Source organism: Furipterus horrens, unplaced genomic scaffold (assembly GCF_987537825.1).
Source record: "Furipterus horrens unplaced genomic scaffold, mFurHor1.1.pri manual_scaffold_16, whole genome shotgun sequence".
Taxonomy (NCBI): Eukaryota; Metazoa; Chordata; class Mammalia; order Chiroptera; family Furipteridae; genus Furipterus; species Furipterus horrens.
The window spans coordinates 4,361,996-4,376,624 of NW_028327186.1; the positions used below are offsets into that span (position 1 = coordinate 4,361,996).

General features: G+C 54.5%; 1 long non-coding RNA gene across 2 annotated transcripts in view; it reads right to left on the bottom strand.

Annotated features, from left to right (window-relative positions):
* The window catches only part of LOC149992025 (uncharacterized), a 33,695-nt gene that overhangs the window by 6,313 nt on the left and 12,753 nt on the right, over nucleotides 1–14,629 (bottom strand). The window contains exons 4-6 of one of the 2 annotated variants that reach the window (XR_016508477.1): nucleotides 14,031–14,330; nucleotides 8,399–8,509; nucleotides 1,887–2,023 (exon numbers count right to left, since the gene is read on the bottom strand). This is a non-coding gene — a long non-coding RNA (uncharacterized LOC149992025). Of the gene's footprint in view, nucleotides 1–1,886; nucleotides 2,024–8,241; nucleotides 8,510–14,030; nucleotides 14,331–14,629 lie in introns of those variants that run through there. The other variant, XR_016508476.1, reaches the window with a different exon arrangement.

A 14,629-nucleotide genomic window follows, 5' to 3' on the forward strand; every position in this document is an offset into this window, starting at 1 on the left:
TGTCCGAATTTAGTTAGGCTCCACTTGCATTTATCCAGACACCTGTTGAGGGGTTTCTTAGGAGTGCCTTCCCTTGGGGTCTGTCCCCTGCCCCTTTGTTGCCTGGAAATGGATGGATCCCATGGAGCTGGAGAATAAAGAGAATCCTTGTGGGACCCAGAGCAATGCTGGGTGCAAAGTTCACAGAAGAGCAGGAGCTAAGAAAGGAATCAGAGGGCCAGCTCCTTGGGGCCAGGGGCACAGCCCGTGTCGGTGGAGCAGAGCGGGAGCTAAAGTTGGAGCAGAGTGCAGGAATACATGGCTGTTTTTGTTCGAAAAAGGGAATAAGTCCTTCCTAGTTGCCACTGGCACAAGCGTGTTAAGATGAAAACCTTGAATTCTATGAATGTGCTTGCTTTTCTCATCCTTCTTTGCGATTTTCCCTTATTTAGCCATGGTTTCCACCGCTTTCATGAGCAGGAGCTGGAACGGAGGAGAGAGGAGAAACTGGAACGAAGCGAGAATGCCCAGGGTCAGGCATCCAAACCAGCTCAGAAGCAACAGGGTGGAAAGCCAAGTGTTCGGCTACAAGATCAGGCCCCTGGGAGAGGAGAGGTTGTCCTAAGTTCAAGTTCAAAGGGGATGAGTGTGGGGTTTTCTCGATCCACCACAGAGCAGGGATGGACGGACGACATGGCCTCGGAGGGGTCCCCAGTCCCACAGGGCTGGGATGTGGGGGGCAGAGACTGGAGACGTGTTCACTTGTTATGTGAGTACCTGCAACAACCAGACCTCATTTACCTGAATGCCTTATACCTTAATTCATTATATCTTAAATTTAAGGAGGAGGAACATTAAGCAGACTCTTTTCTCAGAGTTTTGGTCCAAAACAGATTAGCCAGGCAACCAGAATGAACGCACAAGTGCCTGAACCTCTGCACCTCTGCTCTTTCCCTTAGTCCATTTCAAGTGTACACACACACACACACACACACACACACACACGTGTGTGCTCCTTTACACCCAGGGAGTGATCCCTCAGCATGTCCCTCTCTCACCAGGAGCCTGGAGGATCGCCCCACTCCCCTCCCCTCGCCCCATCCTCCTGCGGGCCCTGCCCACACCATCCCCCACCCCCACCCGGGTCCCCTGGTCTCTAACTGCACTAGACTCATCTCCGGTTCTAAACCTCAGCGCAGCCTAAATCATAGTTTGTGTGTGTGTTTTTCAGCAAAATACGGATGCTTCTGAAACCACTTTCCCCTCTAAAGGCCTCCTCCTTCCTTGTTAACTCTGGGCTGAGCTGGTTCATAAATAATGCAGCTCCCTCTCTCATCTCAATTACAAATGTGGACGTCTCCTTGTTTTGAAGGATCCAATGGGCCTCTTTTGGGGTTACTTCCTTGTTTCTCAGGTCTGGGCAGCAGCCACCCTCAACCAGCCCCAGGACGAAGGGCCGCACTGACCCTCTGTGCAGGAGGATTTGTCCTGGGCTCAGTCACTTTGTTAAAAGCTCCTTGAGTCCCCGCTGCCTGTCTTTGCCGAAAGCAGACTTGGCAGCCCTGCTCTCTCCCTCCAGCCTGTGGTTTGCGTGGGAGGTTCCTTTGTGTCCATGGTTCCCAGGGAGCAGCCTTTTCCCCAGGATCATGCACACACACCGTGTCACTAGCCCCAGGGGACAAAGGTATCTGACATCACTGTCCAAATCTCAACGGTCCTGAGTTCCTGCCTACTTTATGGCAAGGATTCTGAGGCTCCCACTTTCCACAGATTTACTAATCAGACCCAAGGGTTACTCCCCACCTTAGCTAGGAAAACTGGATGTCCATAAAGTGAGCCCTGCTCCCACTGCCGGCCCTGTCCCTATAGTTCGACTGTGCTGGTGGCCTCAGTGAGGCTGCACCTACCTGGGGCTGGAGGCTGGGCGCTTGCCATCCTTCCTGGAGGGAAACAGAATCTCCCTGGGCCTCTGGAAGGAACCAGTCCTGCCAACACTTTGATTTTCATCCAGTGGAGACCCATATCGGATTCCTGACCTCCAGAACTGTAACATAAACCATGTGTGTTCATTTAAGCCTCTAGTTTGCAGTCATTTGTTATAGCCGCAGAAAGAAACTAATACACTAGAGAAGTCAGCGGCCTGTGGAACAACATCTTTCCTGTCCTGAATGAAATGAAGGGCAAGGTGCTATAAGTACTTACATAGATAAATTAACTGCCACTTGGGTCACCAGACCCCTTACCTCTCTCTCTCTGTATCCTTAAAGCTCAGGGGTCCCATCACCTAGGCAAAGACCTTCCGAAGCAAACTCTCACTCCTCAGGCAGCTTAGAGACAGAGTTGATTTAAATTTCTTAATCAACCCCACTACATCTAACACATAGTTAATGAAAACAGGAGATAACATTTAAAATTAATTAATGACTTTTTTCCCCCCTCTTTTCACACTTCCTTGTCAGTGACCTGTTTTAGCAAGGGGAGAATTGAGATTATTTATAGTTAGATTAAAAAGAGAAAGAGACAGTGTCCACTTCCTGACATTCAGGATAGATTCTTGAAGCCCAGTCCTGAAACAAGAGTGAGTCTTGTGATTGTAAGGGCCAGGTACTCAGGAGAAAGAAGTCTTCTCAATTCCGAAAGCCTCTGGTTCTATATCAGGAACCAAAGCCAGAAAGACTAAACACAGAGCAGTCTTGTTTTATTGTGGTAATAGATACATAACACGATTTACCCTCTTAACCATTTTTCAGAGAATCTATGGCATCGAGTCCATTTGCAATGTTGTGCAATGCATCTCATTTTCTGGAGCTAAAGGGAGAGTCTGAAGACAGAAGGGGAGTAAGAGACTTGAGGCTTGAGTACAGAGCCTCTGTACCCCTGTCCCGGGAGTGAGGGATGACAGGGACCCTCAGCAGACTTGAGAACCCCAGAAGGCAGGGAGCTGACCCTGCTTCTCACCAACAAAAGGAAGCCCACATGCCATCCAGAGGACCCAGCCCCTGTGACAAGGTTGTTCACAAGGGTCCCCATCCTCCATGTGCCACCAAGAAAGACAGAGTTCTACAAGGGGACTGAGGTCACTGGACTAAGTCGCAAACTCCGTCTGCCTCTGCTGTCCTGGAGGGCTGAGGTTAATCCTTCCCTCACTACTGAGTAGGAACACAGCTCATCATCACACTGAGTTCCACAGTAGAAAATAAGAGAACTGACTCTCCTGCACATCTGAGTTGTCCCTGCAAGTTTTATTCCCGCAACAAATACCATAGCTCAAGAGATCCCCTTGTCACCCCGCAGGGGTTCAAGGCTGGTATCCCTTGGCTTCTGGGCTGTTTGGCTCCTAGCTGGGTGGGGCGCGCACGCAGGAGCCGGAGCGCCACGTAGAGAGCTGTTTCAGGTCTGTCCGGTGGGCAGGACGCCACACGCACATGCCACGTGCCCTGTGGACAGCTATGCCCGACACAACAGCAAGCCACACGCCTCCCGTTTGCAAATGCCCATCCCCTCTCACCACTCCCAGCTCTCTCTCCTGCACCAGAAAAAATATTTGGACACTGTACGTCCCCCCTGTCACCAAATGCGCACAGATGGAGGGAAGAGGACGAAGGTGGTGCTATGGGAGCCCAGGGGACCTCCAGGCAGTTCATTCCTGCAGCCCATGCTTGGGGACGTGACTGGGTGCTTGCTCCCAGGCTGGGGAAACCAGCCCTCAGAGCTCAGTGGCGGGGGTGGGGGTGCTGGGTGCTCCCACGGCCTGGAGGTCTTGGGGAATCTGCAGGACTCACGGCCATCCTGTCATCACCTCTCTCACGCCACCAGGCATGAGCTCCTGAAGGGAGGGCCTGGCCGAGTTCTGTCTCCCATGGCCTTCCAGGAAGGGGGTCTCCCTCCTCTCTCCTCCAAGGCTCCTGCACGTAGACCCTCACTCTCTCACCCGCCAAATCTACAATGCAGAGGCTGGCAACACATGAGATATGAGGAGCCCCTTGGGTGTTCAGGACCCATTTGGCTGGATTATGACAAGATCCAAGGAGACGAGGAACAACAGGTGGGGGCCAGGCTCCGAAAGGCAGCCATCGGGTCTGGTGCTATCACTGTTGGTGTTGCTTAAGCCTGAGAGGTCACGTTGCTAACGGCCTTGTATGCCAACAGAAAAAGGCCACGAATTCTTTGACCTTCCTTCTGCCAAAGTGGGCTCCCTCCTCTTGAATCTGGTGACTTGCTTGTGATCCATAGAATGAAGCTCAACATCCAAAGTCCTCAGAAAAGTCCATGTGTTTCTGCCTGGTTCCCTTAGAATGCTGGCCCTTGGAAGCCTGAGCTGTTGTTCTGGGGTGACTTGTCGTCCCCCCACCCCTGGCCACAAAAGTCATACATTATAGTACTAACCTCAGTACCTGAGAATGTGACCTTCTTTGGAAATAGGGTCAAGTTAAAATGAAGTAATAGGTAACTGAGTTAAAATGAAGTCAGAAGGGTGGGCCCTAACCCAATAGGACTGATGTCCCTACAAAAAGGAAAAATGTTAGACAAGGACACACAGAGGAGAGACGACGTGAAGACACAGGGAGAAGACGGCCATCTACAAGCAAAAGAGAGACGCCTGGAATAGATCCAGGGCACCGAAGGAGCCAACCATGCTTAGATCATGATTTTGGACTTCTAGCCTCCAGAACTGTGAGATAACACATCTCTTGTGTCCTGAGCTGCTCAGTTGGTGGTACTTTGGTATGGCAGCCCTCGAAGACAAATACAGTCCCAGAGGCTCCCATGCTGTGAGATAGCCCAAGCCACATAAGAAGTCCACATGTATCTTTTCTGGTGACAGTCCCAGCTGAGGTCCCAACTGACAGCCAGCATCAACCACCAGCCATGTGAGTAAAGACATCTGCAGATGACTCCGGCCATCGGCTGTAGAACACCCTCCCTGTCCTCTGACATCTTCACATGTCCCCAGGCATCTCAGAGCAAGGGAAGCCTTCTGTACCCCTGTCTAAATGCCCGACACACAGAAGGCTCTGGGAAGAGAATAAATTGGGTTACTGATGGGAAGTTCCGAGGCTCCGTGCAGCAAGGGTAACGGAAGCTGTGTCAGAGCTAGTGAGGGCGGGAGCCGGGCTCCGGAGCTCAGGTCCTCTCCACATGCAAGCTCAGCAGCCCTGCTGTCTCAGAGGGTGTCTGGCTAGGAGGATCTTTGCTGAGTCTTGTCTCCGAGCAAGCAGGGCTGGCTCACGTGGGCCAGACTCTGGTTAACCCCTGAGGACTCTCTGGCCTCCAGGGAAGCCAGCAACCCTCAGCCTTCTCTTCCAGCTTCTAGAGCAGGCCAGGCCCCCAAAAGCAGCCCCCGGGTCTGGCCTCCTCCAGGTCGGATCGCTTCACAGAGAGCTATCACTGTAGGTGTTGCTTGAACGTGTGTCCACGGTCATTTTGCTAATGGCTTCATTTACCAAGAGAGCCGCCGAGAGGCAGAATATAATCTGGGTGTCTGCCTGGGTTTAAATTCTTGGCTGTGCAATTCTCCAAGCCTGTTTCTTCATCTGCAAAATGGGAAAATCATAGCACCCACCTTGCAGGGGCTCTCCTAAGGCTCAGTCAGGACATTTTTGTGGAAGCACTAGTCAGCCCACAGCATATGTGAAGCTACCGGGGTTATCTATCAATATCAACCGTTTGCTTGTAGGGATTTATCCGTTTTTTCTTTTTTCTTTTTTTTCAAGGCCGACTGGTTTAGTTCCTGGGAGCACCCCTGCAGAGGGGGAAAAGGAGCTTAAAATAACCCCAAGAACGCTGAGCCCTTTCAAAAGTTAATTTAAAAAAATAAATAAAGATTCCAGACAAACCTAAAGCAGCATTGTCATTACGGGTTTTATTGTTCCGAACAGCCTTGAAAACTCGTAGCTTTGAAGCTGCAAAGGGTAGCAATTAGGCCCCTGTGAAAGTCATCAGGGCCGTAAAGCTTTGCCACGGGGCACAGGGCTTCACTTCCTTCCCCATTTGTGGCCACCTCGTCTGGTATGTCTGCAAATCCCGACCAGGGGCCCAGGAAGGAGTGGTGGGCGGGCTGCGTGGCCCCCTCCCCACATGCTGCTGCAGGAAACGCTGCCTGCCACCCCGATGACTCCCAAAATGTGAAGGCGGACAGGGTGACTCAAAGAGAACCATCTCCTCCTTCCTCCCACGCCTCCCTCACCCCGCCCCCGCCCTGTGAGCTGCACCCTGACAAGCCCCCTCTTCTGAGGGCAAGACTGAATCACACTGCTCAGGGCCCTGGGATGCTCATGAGCCCCTTTGCCAGGCACTGGCAAAGAGATCAGACTGCAGGGTGCCTTTATGGATGGGAGCACATTCTCTCTGAGCGGCAGCCTGCCACACGGCGGCACTTTGTCAGAAATGATCTCCGGGCTGGCTGCTGGCTGGCTGCTGGGCCTCCTCCTGCTCCGCGCGGGGCAAGGCTTGTCCAAATATTTGGCTTGATCCTGCTTTCTGATTCATCCTGTGCAGGAACCTCTGTAATTTCATCTGCGGCGTGACTCAGACGAGAGCAGGCGCGAGCGTCGCTGCACCGGAGGCCGGGCCCGCAGCCGGCCCCAGCTCCCCCGCTCGGCCTCCCGGGCTTGGTGAGAGATGCGGGCGCTCTCCCCAGCCACCAGCCTCCGATTAAATCTCTTTTGTCTGAGATGATTAATGGAGCCCCAAACACGCCTGAGCACAAGGGTGTGAGGTGCACTTTGTACCTTTTCCAAGTTTTTTTTTTTTTTTAATGCTAAATCCATTTGCATCTCATAAATTACACTGGCTCCAAAATGAAACGCTCCTGACAGCAGCAGGCAGGGTGTGGGTTCCACTCAAACATTTTCCTCCTGTCGTCCCCTCTCTTGCTCTGAGACCCTAAGAAAAAGCCTGCTTGTCTTCCAGAGGAGGAGGGGAGGCAGCAGAATGACCTAGATTCCACATGTGCAAGACAGGTAGAGCCGGCTGGCCTGTCTTCAAAAGGCTGCCTAGGCACGGGGCTCTGGAAGGAGCCGGCAAGAGGAGGCTGTCCCCTGCTGTTGCTTGGACCCACCCTCGTATGGGTGACACGGTCATTTTCTCCTTCAGCAGGTTTGTCTGCTTGAGAGAGTCCGCGAGTTGGGCTGGTGGGGAGGCTGAGCCTGACTCCCTCCCCACCTCGTGTCCCTGGGGAGGGAGGTGGGGGAGGGGTGTGACTGACAGCAGAGCTATGTGATCTCCTGAGCAAGGGTGTGGGGCGAGGGAAGGGGCCTTCTGAGTAGCAGGGAAGAGTGGCGATCACAGCTCAGATGCAGGGTCTCCAGGAGTTAGGAGCAATGGAACGGAAAGCCTCTTTCCACCGCTCTCCAGCTGTGTGGCCTTGCACAAGTTACTCGCCCTTTCTGAGCCTCTCTTTCCTCACCCACTGATTCATTCAATGCCCAGGTTAGGAGCACCCCTTCTGTGTCAGGCCTGGCCTATCCCCTTGGCATCTACGTTCTAGATGCTACACCATTAAACACAACCACATGTATATGTAACAGGGAAGATGGTGTGGGACAGAAAGCCATGAGGTGCTCTGCTGTGTGGGCTGGCGGGGGCTGGGAAGATGAGGGGTTCAGCCAGGACACTGAGAAGATGCAGACAGGGTGTCAGGTCACCTGCAGAGGGTGACCGTGAAGCAGAAGCATACCCATGCAGCCCCTACTGGGGGCTCAGGAAATGTCACCGCTGTCATTGCTATTATTTGACCCCAGCAGTATATATTCTCAGGGGTGAAGAGGCTGAAGGGAAGAACGAGGGACCGCTGGGAGGAAGGTGGCTTCCAAGTCGGGGTGGAGGGCGCACTGCCACCCTGCCACGGGCATCCTGTCATTTCCCGCCATGCCACGCTCTCTCTGTCCCCTGCCTCTGGGGCACAGGCGGGCCGCACTCGCCCCAAAGGTCAGCCTGCTAGGGTTTCATGAGCAGGCATTCCAGGCCTGGGGCCCGCACAGGGAGCGCCCGGCCCCTGGTCAGGCCTCCAAGTTCCCGGCGAGGGCCAGCTGCTGGCGCTTTGGCCCACCCCAGTTGGCCTCAGCTGCTGCTAGGCAGGGGCAGGGCGGGGCGGGCTAGGGAGGCGGGAGGCAGGCCTCGGGGCAGCTGTCCTGCCAGGGGACCCAAGCCAGGGGCACTGCCGGCTCTGCAGGGAGCAGACACAGAGTGTGTGTGTGTGTGTGTGTGTGTGTGTGTGTGTATTTAAATGTCAGTGAGTGCACATACATAAATGCATACATGGGACTTACGCTAGCTGTGTGTTTTTTATTTTATGTCCTTTAACTTCCTGAGGTTCTGGTTGGGGACAGTCGTCCGTCCCCATTTTATGAGTAAAGAAAAACAAGACTCAGGAGGTCCAGTAAGCAGGGGACAGAAAAGTTCAAACTGTGTCATGTACCTTCAGGTGACGGCCAGGAAGCAGGTTGGTTGGGCCCCTCTTCTGATCAAGGATGTCATTAGGCGCCACTGCAAGAAGCGAAGAAAGTTTTGGTGTGTCCTGTTTTTAAGGCTGAAAGAGAGCCCACAAACAGAGAGGCTGGTTAAGCAAGGCCCCACGTCTGCGTCTGCGGGGCCGGCACAGAGGCCTGGCCACCGCTTGCCCCCACCCCCTGGGCTCCTGCAGGAACTGGGCCGAGGGTGGGTGGGCTCCATCGAAAGCCAGCACTCAGCACTTTCCACAGGCTCCTTCTTCCTCTTTCACTTTGGGACACTCCTTGGGTCTGCGTCTGCCTCTTCTGAGGACACAGTATGCTCCTCTAGGGCCCCAGAGTGAACTGCTGTTGTGTGTGGGCGTTGGGATCAGGCATAGGGGGAGTCCCTTTCCATTTTTTGCCTTTATTTCCATAAGGGAAAACAAAGTGTGTCACTAGCCAGGCCAGGGCACGGCGTGGATGACCTGTCCCGCAGTGTGGCGAGCACAGCTGAGAAACACAATTGTACCCAGGCTTTCTGCGGCTGGCCGCTGTGCAGAAGGCCATCAAATGACAGGGCAGAAAACCCTGCCTGGGCCTCAGCGGCTGTGGCAGGCCAGCCTTCGGCAGAACAATTCCTCTGGGTGGGACCAGACCTCAGAAGGCAGCCACAAAGTGGAGGGGGGCTGCTTCGCTGGTGCAGGGAGCTTCACAGAAATAAATGAAAGTCGCCTTTGTATCTTGGGGAAGTTTAAAGACATCTAGAGGATGAAATCTCCAATTTTGCCTTTCTGGGAGGCTAAGGCTGGGCATAATTCTGTCTTTGTTCCCCTCTTTTGTCTTGGGTAAGTGTTCCTGGCCGAGCTGTACCTGCGGTTTTATTGTCATCCGTTTGGAAATGGGCAGGGGATAAAACCCGTGAGCGAAATATTTCAACGTAGCTCCTGGGGTCAAGCATTGGAGCAGACAAAGAAGAAGCAGGCACTTAATCAATGCCTGGGGAGGGTTGTGATTCGCGTGGGTTTCTACTCGAAGGCAAAGTCTTTGCTTTGAGGTGACATGGAGTGAAGGCAGGGTGGTCCTTGGGCTGCAACCCTGACATTTGCAGCTGGGGAGCATCTGTCACGTGGCCAACTCTGGGACCTGCCAGGAAGGGGGAAGGCTCCTTGCTGCAGCCAGCAGTGAATCTGCCCCCTTGCTCACTCATCTGGAAAAAAAGGGCAGAACCTTGCCCCTCCCCTGAGCCCTCATCCCTCACACCATTTTGCCCCCATGGGTGTCCACAGGATTCGCCTCGGTACACAGCAGGGGTCTGACAGTACTGGGTACTCAGGGTACTCAGGAGGACCGCCACCCCATGAAGCCAAGGGAAGCTGGTTTGCCTGTCCCCATGCTGAGCACATGGTCCTAGAGGTGGCTGGGCCTTGGGGAACATGACAATGTCACTGTCACAGTGGAGGGCTAGGCAGTGCCAGCACTAGAGACAATGGGTTCCCTGACTTTGGGGGGAAAGCCTAAGGAAGGACTGTGGAACCCTGGACAAAGGATGAAACAGAATGCTCTCCATATCTGAGTCAAGTTGTCGGGGGAAGAAGGGTCATGCCAAGCCAGCCATCTGCAATCCTTGCCCTTTGTTGTTTCTTTTGGCGGGGGCAGGAGCTGGGGCGGGCAGGCAGCTGTGATGGAAACCTTCAAGTGAAGTCAAGGTCAACATGCAGTCCTGAGTCATTAGCCACACATAGATTAGTAGGTTAACACAGAACAGTCTCGACAGATGCATTACCCCCAGAAGCGGCGCATGTGTCCCTGGGGTTGACATTGAAAGGTTCAGTTATCATTGGAAGAGAGTGATGCCTGCTTAATTTTGAGAGGCCTTAATTATTGTGATAAACGTCCTTGGAGTTTAACTCTTTCATTTCACCTCGTGTCTGGATGAGCATTTCCGCCTCGACTGCGTATAAGTAGCCTGGTTCCTTCTCTCCCCAGCCTCCCTGGGACCCTTGCAGGGCATCCTTGAGGAGTAAAAGCCTAGGGTGTCAAATGGATACATCCTCCTCACCCGGGATTGTCAGGACACTTTTGGTCAAAAGTGACAGGAACCTACTCCAAACAAGCCTATGAAATTTACTGGGAGGGAACTGGGCACCAGCTATTGGGTCCCCAAAAACCCACAGAGGTGTCCCACTCCAAGTCCTATTCATTCTGCCTGCAAAATATATTTCTCACAACCTGCCCTGCCTTTCTGGTTCGCTGGCCTCGACATTACCATGTGATGTCAGCAGTTGGTCCTCTACGTTTCCTCTACATCTTCCCCTGCCCCTCCAGCCAGGACTCACTCCCAGAAACACACACTGACCTCGTGCCTCTCACATGCGCAAACTTCTGATGGCTCCCAGCCACCTTTAGGACAAGGAGATGTCAACATGGGACCCCGGGCTTGCTGCCTGGCTCCACACCCCCACTTCCGGTTTCAACCTCAGGCTACATCTGCCTCCATGCTGTGGTCCACGCCGAGACCTTCACTTGGAAAATCACCTGCTCTTGCTCTATCCAGCCCCCTCTTATACATCCTTTCTCAGAGCCCCAGGCAAACATGGGCTCTTCTCTGAGGCTCCCCAGGGCCTCCGACAGCTGTGATTGGCAGGTTCTCTTCACCCTGGTGATTTGACGGCCTGATCGCCCATCTGGATGGTGGGATCCTGGAGGGCAGGGGCTTTGGCTATACCCAGTGCCCACTGCAGAGCCTGGCACGGTGACTGGGTGTCTCCCGCAATCCTGGTTTGCTGGCGCCTCCTGCAACCTCCTCTGGGTTCCCGGTGACAGGGAAAATCCCAGCCGACATCATTTCCTGTTCTCCCGCTCTGCTCAGATCTTCTTTGTCCCAGGCCCTTCCTCTCCCGAGAGCTCCTTATCTGAGGACGCTGCAGTGCACAGCAGCAGGCCCGGAGGAGCCGTCCTGCCGATTTCCTGCCTCTGCTGCTCTGGGTTTGAGTCAGAGGAGCTGAGCTGGGAGCCAAGCTTTGAATCTCTTCCCAGCTCCGTGACCTTGGCCATGGCTTTCACCTCTGCTCAGCCTCGCTTTCTTAATCTGTCAAATGAAGTGTTTCTTGTTTGATACAAGTTTGTTGAAAGGAAAACTGTGCCTTTCAACCAATCTTTCCCTGCGAGGGAGACTCTGGAGCCTATGTAAACCTGTTTTAGATAGCTTCTTCTGAGACTAATCCAGCAGCAAAAGTGGGGGGAGGGGGGCTGCCTTGTTCCTGCCAGGTAGAGGGAGCCGTCTAAATTCTCCCCTTGGCCCCCGTGAACGTCCTAGGGGAGGGGCTCCGTGCTACTGCTGGCCCAGGGTAGGAATTCCAGTGCCCCCCACTCAGACTTGACTGGTATGAACTCCCCCATGGGAGGGGGAAGGACACCCCATTACTGCCACATAGGGGTGGAAGTCTAGGTGCTCCCTGTATTCTCCACTGACAATGCAGGGGACAGGGAGCTTAATTGTTTTCCTTTCTAAAAATTGCTGCAGTTATCCTTTGTGCTCAAGTGGGAGTTTCTAGAGTCTTGGATGTGAAACAGTGCTTTTCAAACTGATGCTTCCGTGGGGTGCTCAGGACTTCAAAGGGGAACACAGGGCGCTTCCTGAGGTGTCAGACGGGCAGGTATGTCCATATCCAACTGGAGGTGCTTCTCTGCCTTGTGCTATTTGCTCAGCTTCTGGGTCGGATTTCATTTGAAGAAGCGATACCGTGGCTAAAAAGAGAGAGGGCACACGCATTTGGAAACCACAGTAAAAATGTCTGTTCCCTTCCATTTGTGAATTCCAGTGCCGAGGTGAACCTTAAAAGGCCCCAGCCATGTCTTTTGGGTTGTTCGGGGAAAAAAAAAGACATGAACTTGAGTATAAGTGGCTAGGAGGGCCTCTGGAAAATAAAGATTTTGCCATAGAGTGATCTCACAATGCAAACAATGTATAAAAAAGCTAATTAGCGCAGCATTCTTTAGACAAACATCAGTTCTGTGAGGCGAGGGGCCTCTGCACGGAAATTCCCAGGCTCGGAGTTTGGAGAAGAGGCTCTGCTCGGATGGCCCTCCGAGAGCCCGGATGGATTTCAAAGGAAGGACAGGTCAGGAGGTTCCCAGAGGGGAGGGTCGTTGCAGAAATGTTCTGCACTTTAGAACAGAGGTCCCTTGGGAGTGGTCTTCCGTCCACTCTTCCTGTCCTGCGTGTGGGTCTCACGGCCAGGGGCAGCTGTCCGGTGCTCAGCTTGTGACACCTTTAGGAGCTCTGCTAATAAACGGGTATCAGAAAAGCGTTCTGCCCATGGGACCAATTTCTTTGTTCACCACCCATGGCTTTGCAACACGAAATTAAAGGTAGCAGCAAGCAACTGCAGCTGGTGGCAGCTTCCAAGGTTCAGCGGCTGCCAGGGAACCTGGTCTGTGCTCCTCCTCCCCACTGTCACCCCCCCCCCCCCGCTTCCTGCGCCCCCCCCCGACACACACACACCTCCCCTTCCAGGATGAAGCACCATGGGGGACTTGCGTTTTTCACAGAAATGAGACTGCTGATATCATTCTGTTAACACTGGGGTGGTTAGTGCAGGCTGGGTAAGGTGCCTTCCAGCAGCCTGCCCAGCCCAGACCACGGTTGGGGGTCTGACCTCTTTAGATCAAGGATGGCCCGGAGGTGGTCCTCCCAGCCAGGGCCATCATTCTCAGGAAGCCAGTGCTGCTGGCCCAGCCAGGGGGCTTCCCCAGCCGAGGGGCTTCCTCAGGAATTGTCCCAAGTGCTCCTGTGAGTTCCCTCCACCCCAGGACTGTCGCTTCTTCTCTCAGGGGAGAAGGTAAAAGAGAGGGCGCGCTTCCCGTGCTGACCACACGGCGCTGGCCAGAGTCACCGTGACATTTCACTGTCACAGGGTCCTAGGCAGGTGCGCGGAGGGAAAGGTACGTAGAATTTGCTGAAGCTTTGGACGCAAGCAGTGAGAGAAACAGAGATGTCAAGGATGTCATCGTGGCTTCTGGCCTGAGCTAAGAAAGGACGGAGTGGCCGAAGTATTAGGAGAAGTAGCTTTTGGGGGTGGAAATCAGGAATGACGGTTTGGGGAGGAGGCGGTGGGATTTATGGGCCCGGAGTGCAGGGCAGAGGGCCCGGCTGGAGAGAGAAACGGGGGAGGCATCAGCTGGGCTGGACATTCTTTCCCCAGCTACTTCATACCTGGCAAAGGCCCTGCTCCCCCTGGGAGTTAGATGTGCGCTCCCCTGGGTCCCCTGCCCACCTGCCCTCGCCCCCTGCGGAGACCAAGCTGGTGGGCAGGGTGTGAGCCTTTGCCCCCGCCAGCCGGGCTCCTGGGCTGCTGAGCCCTCTCTGTGTTTGGGCCCCAAGCAGAACACCCTATGACTAGCTCCCCCAGCCTGCTCAGGGCTGCCCACCCACACCGGCCAAGTGTCACAGAAGGAATGTGGTGGCAGCTGGGCCCCGAGTCACAAGACAGAAACACCCAGGGCACGTATGTCGGGCTGGGAAGTGTCTCATGCAAGGGAGAAGCCCAAACAGGCCACGGGGTGTGGGGGTGGGGTGGGGGAGGGGGGGGCTCGGAGGAAGCCAGTGTGGTGACTCACCCTGCACTTGTGTGGGACGTGGCCGTGTGTTGTCAGAAAAAACAAATTCCCCAGGCAGGTTTATCTCCTTGTGGAGGAGGTCTAATCAGCAGCGGGAAGTGGCAGAGGAGGAAGGCCATGTGCTCCTGCCCTGGCCGGGTGGCTTGTGCCAGGGTCAGCTGGGCAGAGCAGACAGTGGTCCTGGAGCACCAGCTCCCAGGATGGAGGCCCGCGGTGGCCCACGTAGGGGAGGGGCTGTCACGCAAGCTGGATCGGTCCCAGCCCGAGGTGTCCTTGGTGGCCACAGGGGCAGTGGAGCTCCTGCAGACACGATAAGGGAGAGAGGGAAGAGCAGTTAAAAGAAAATATAGGCGCAGGATTTCGGGGGCGCTGTGTGAAAATCTCCATGGAGACCTGGAGGTTTCAGGGGGAAGCCCGTGAGGCCCGGCAGTACCGGGAGGTGCACCTCCTTCTCCCCTGCCCCCTGGCTCCTGAACTGGTGGAGCGCACAACGCACCCAGCCACCCTGGGTCCCGGTTCTGCATCCCTATGGCGGCAATTACGGTCCTAGAAACGGGCGCCCATTCTCAGCAGGTGCATTTGGGAGAAACTCAAGCAAC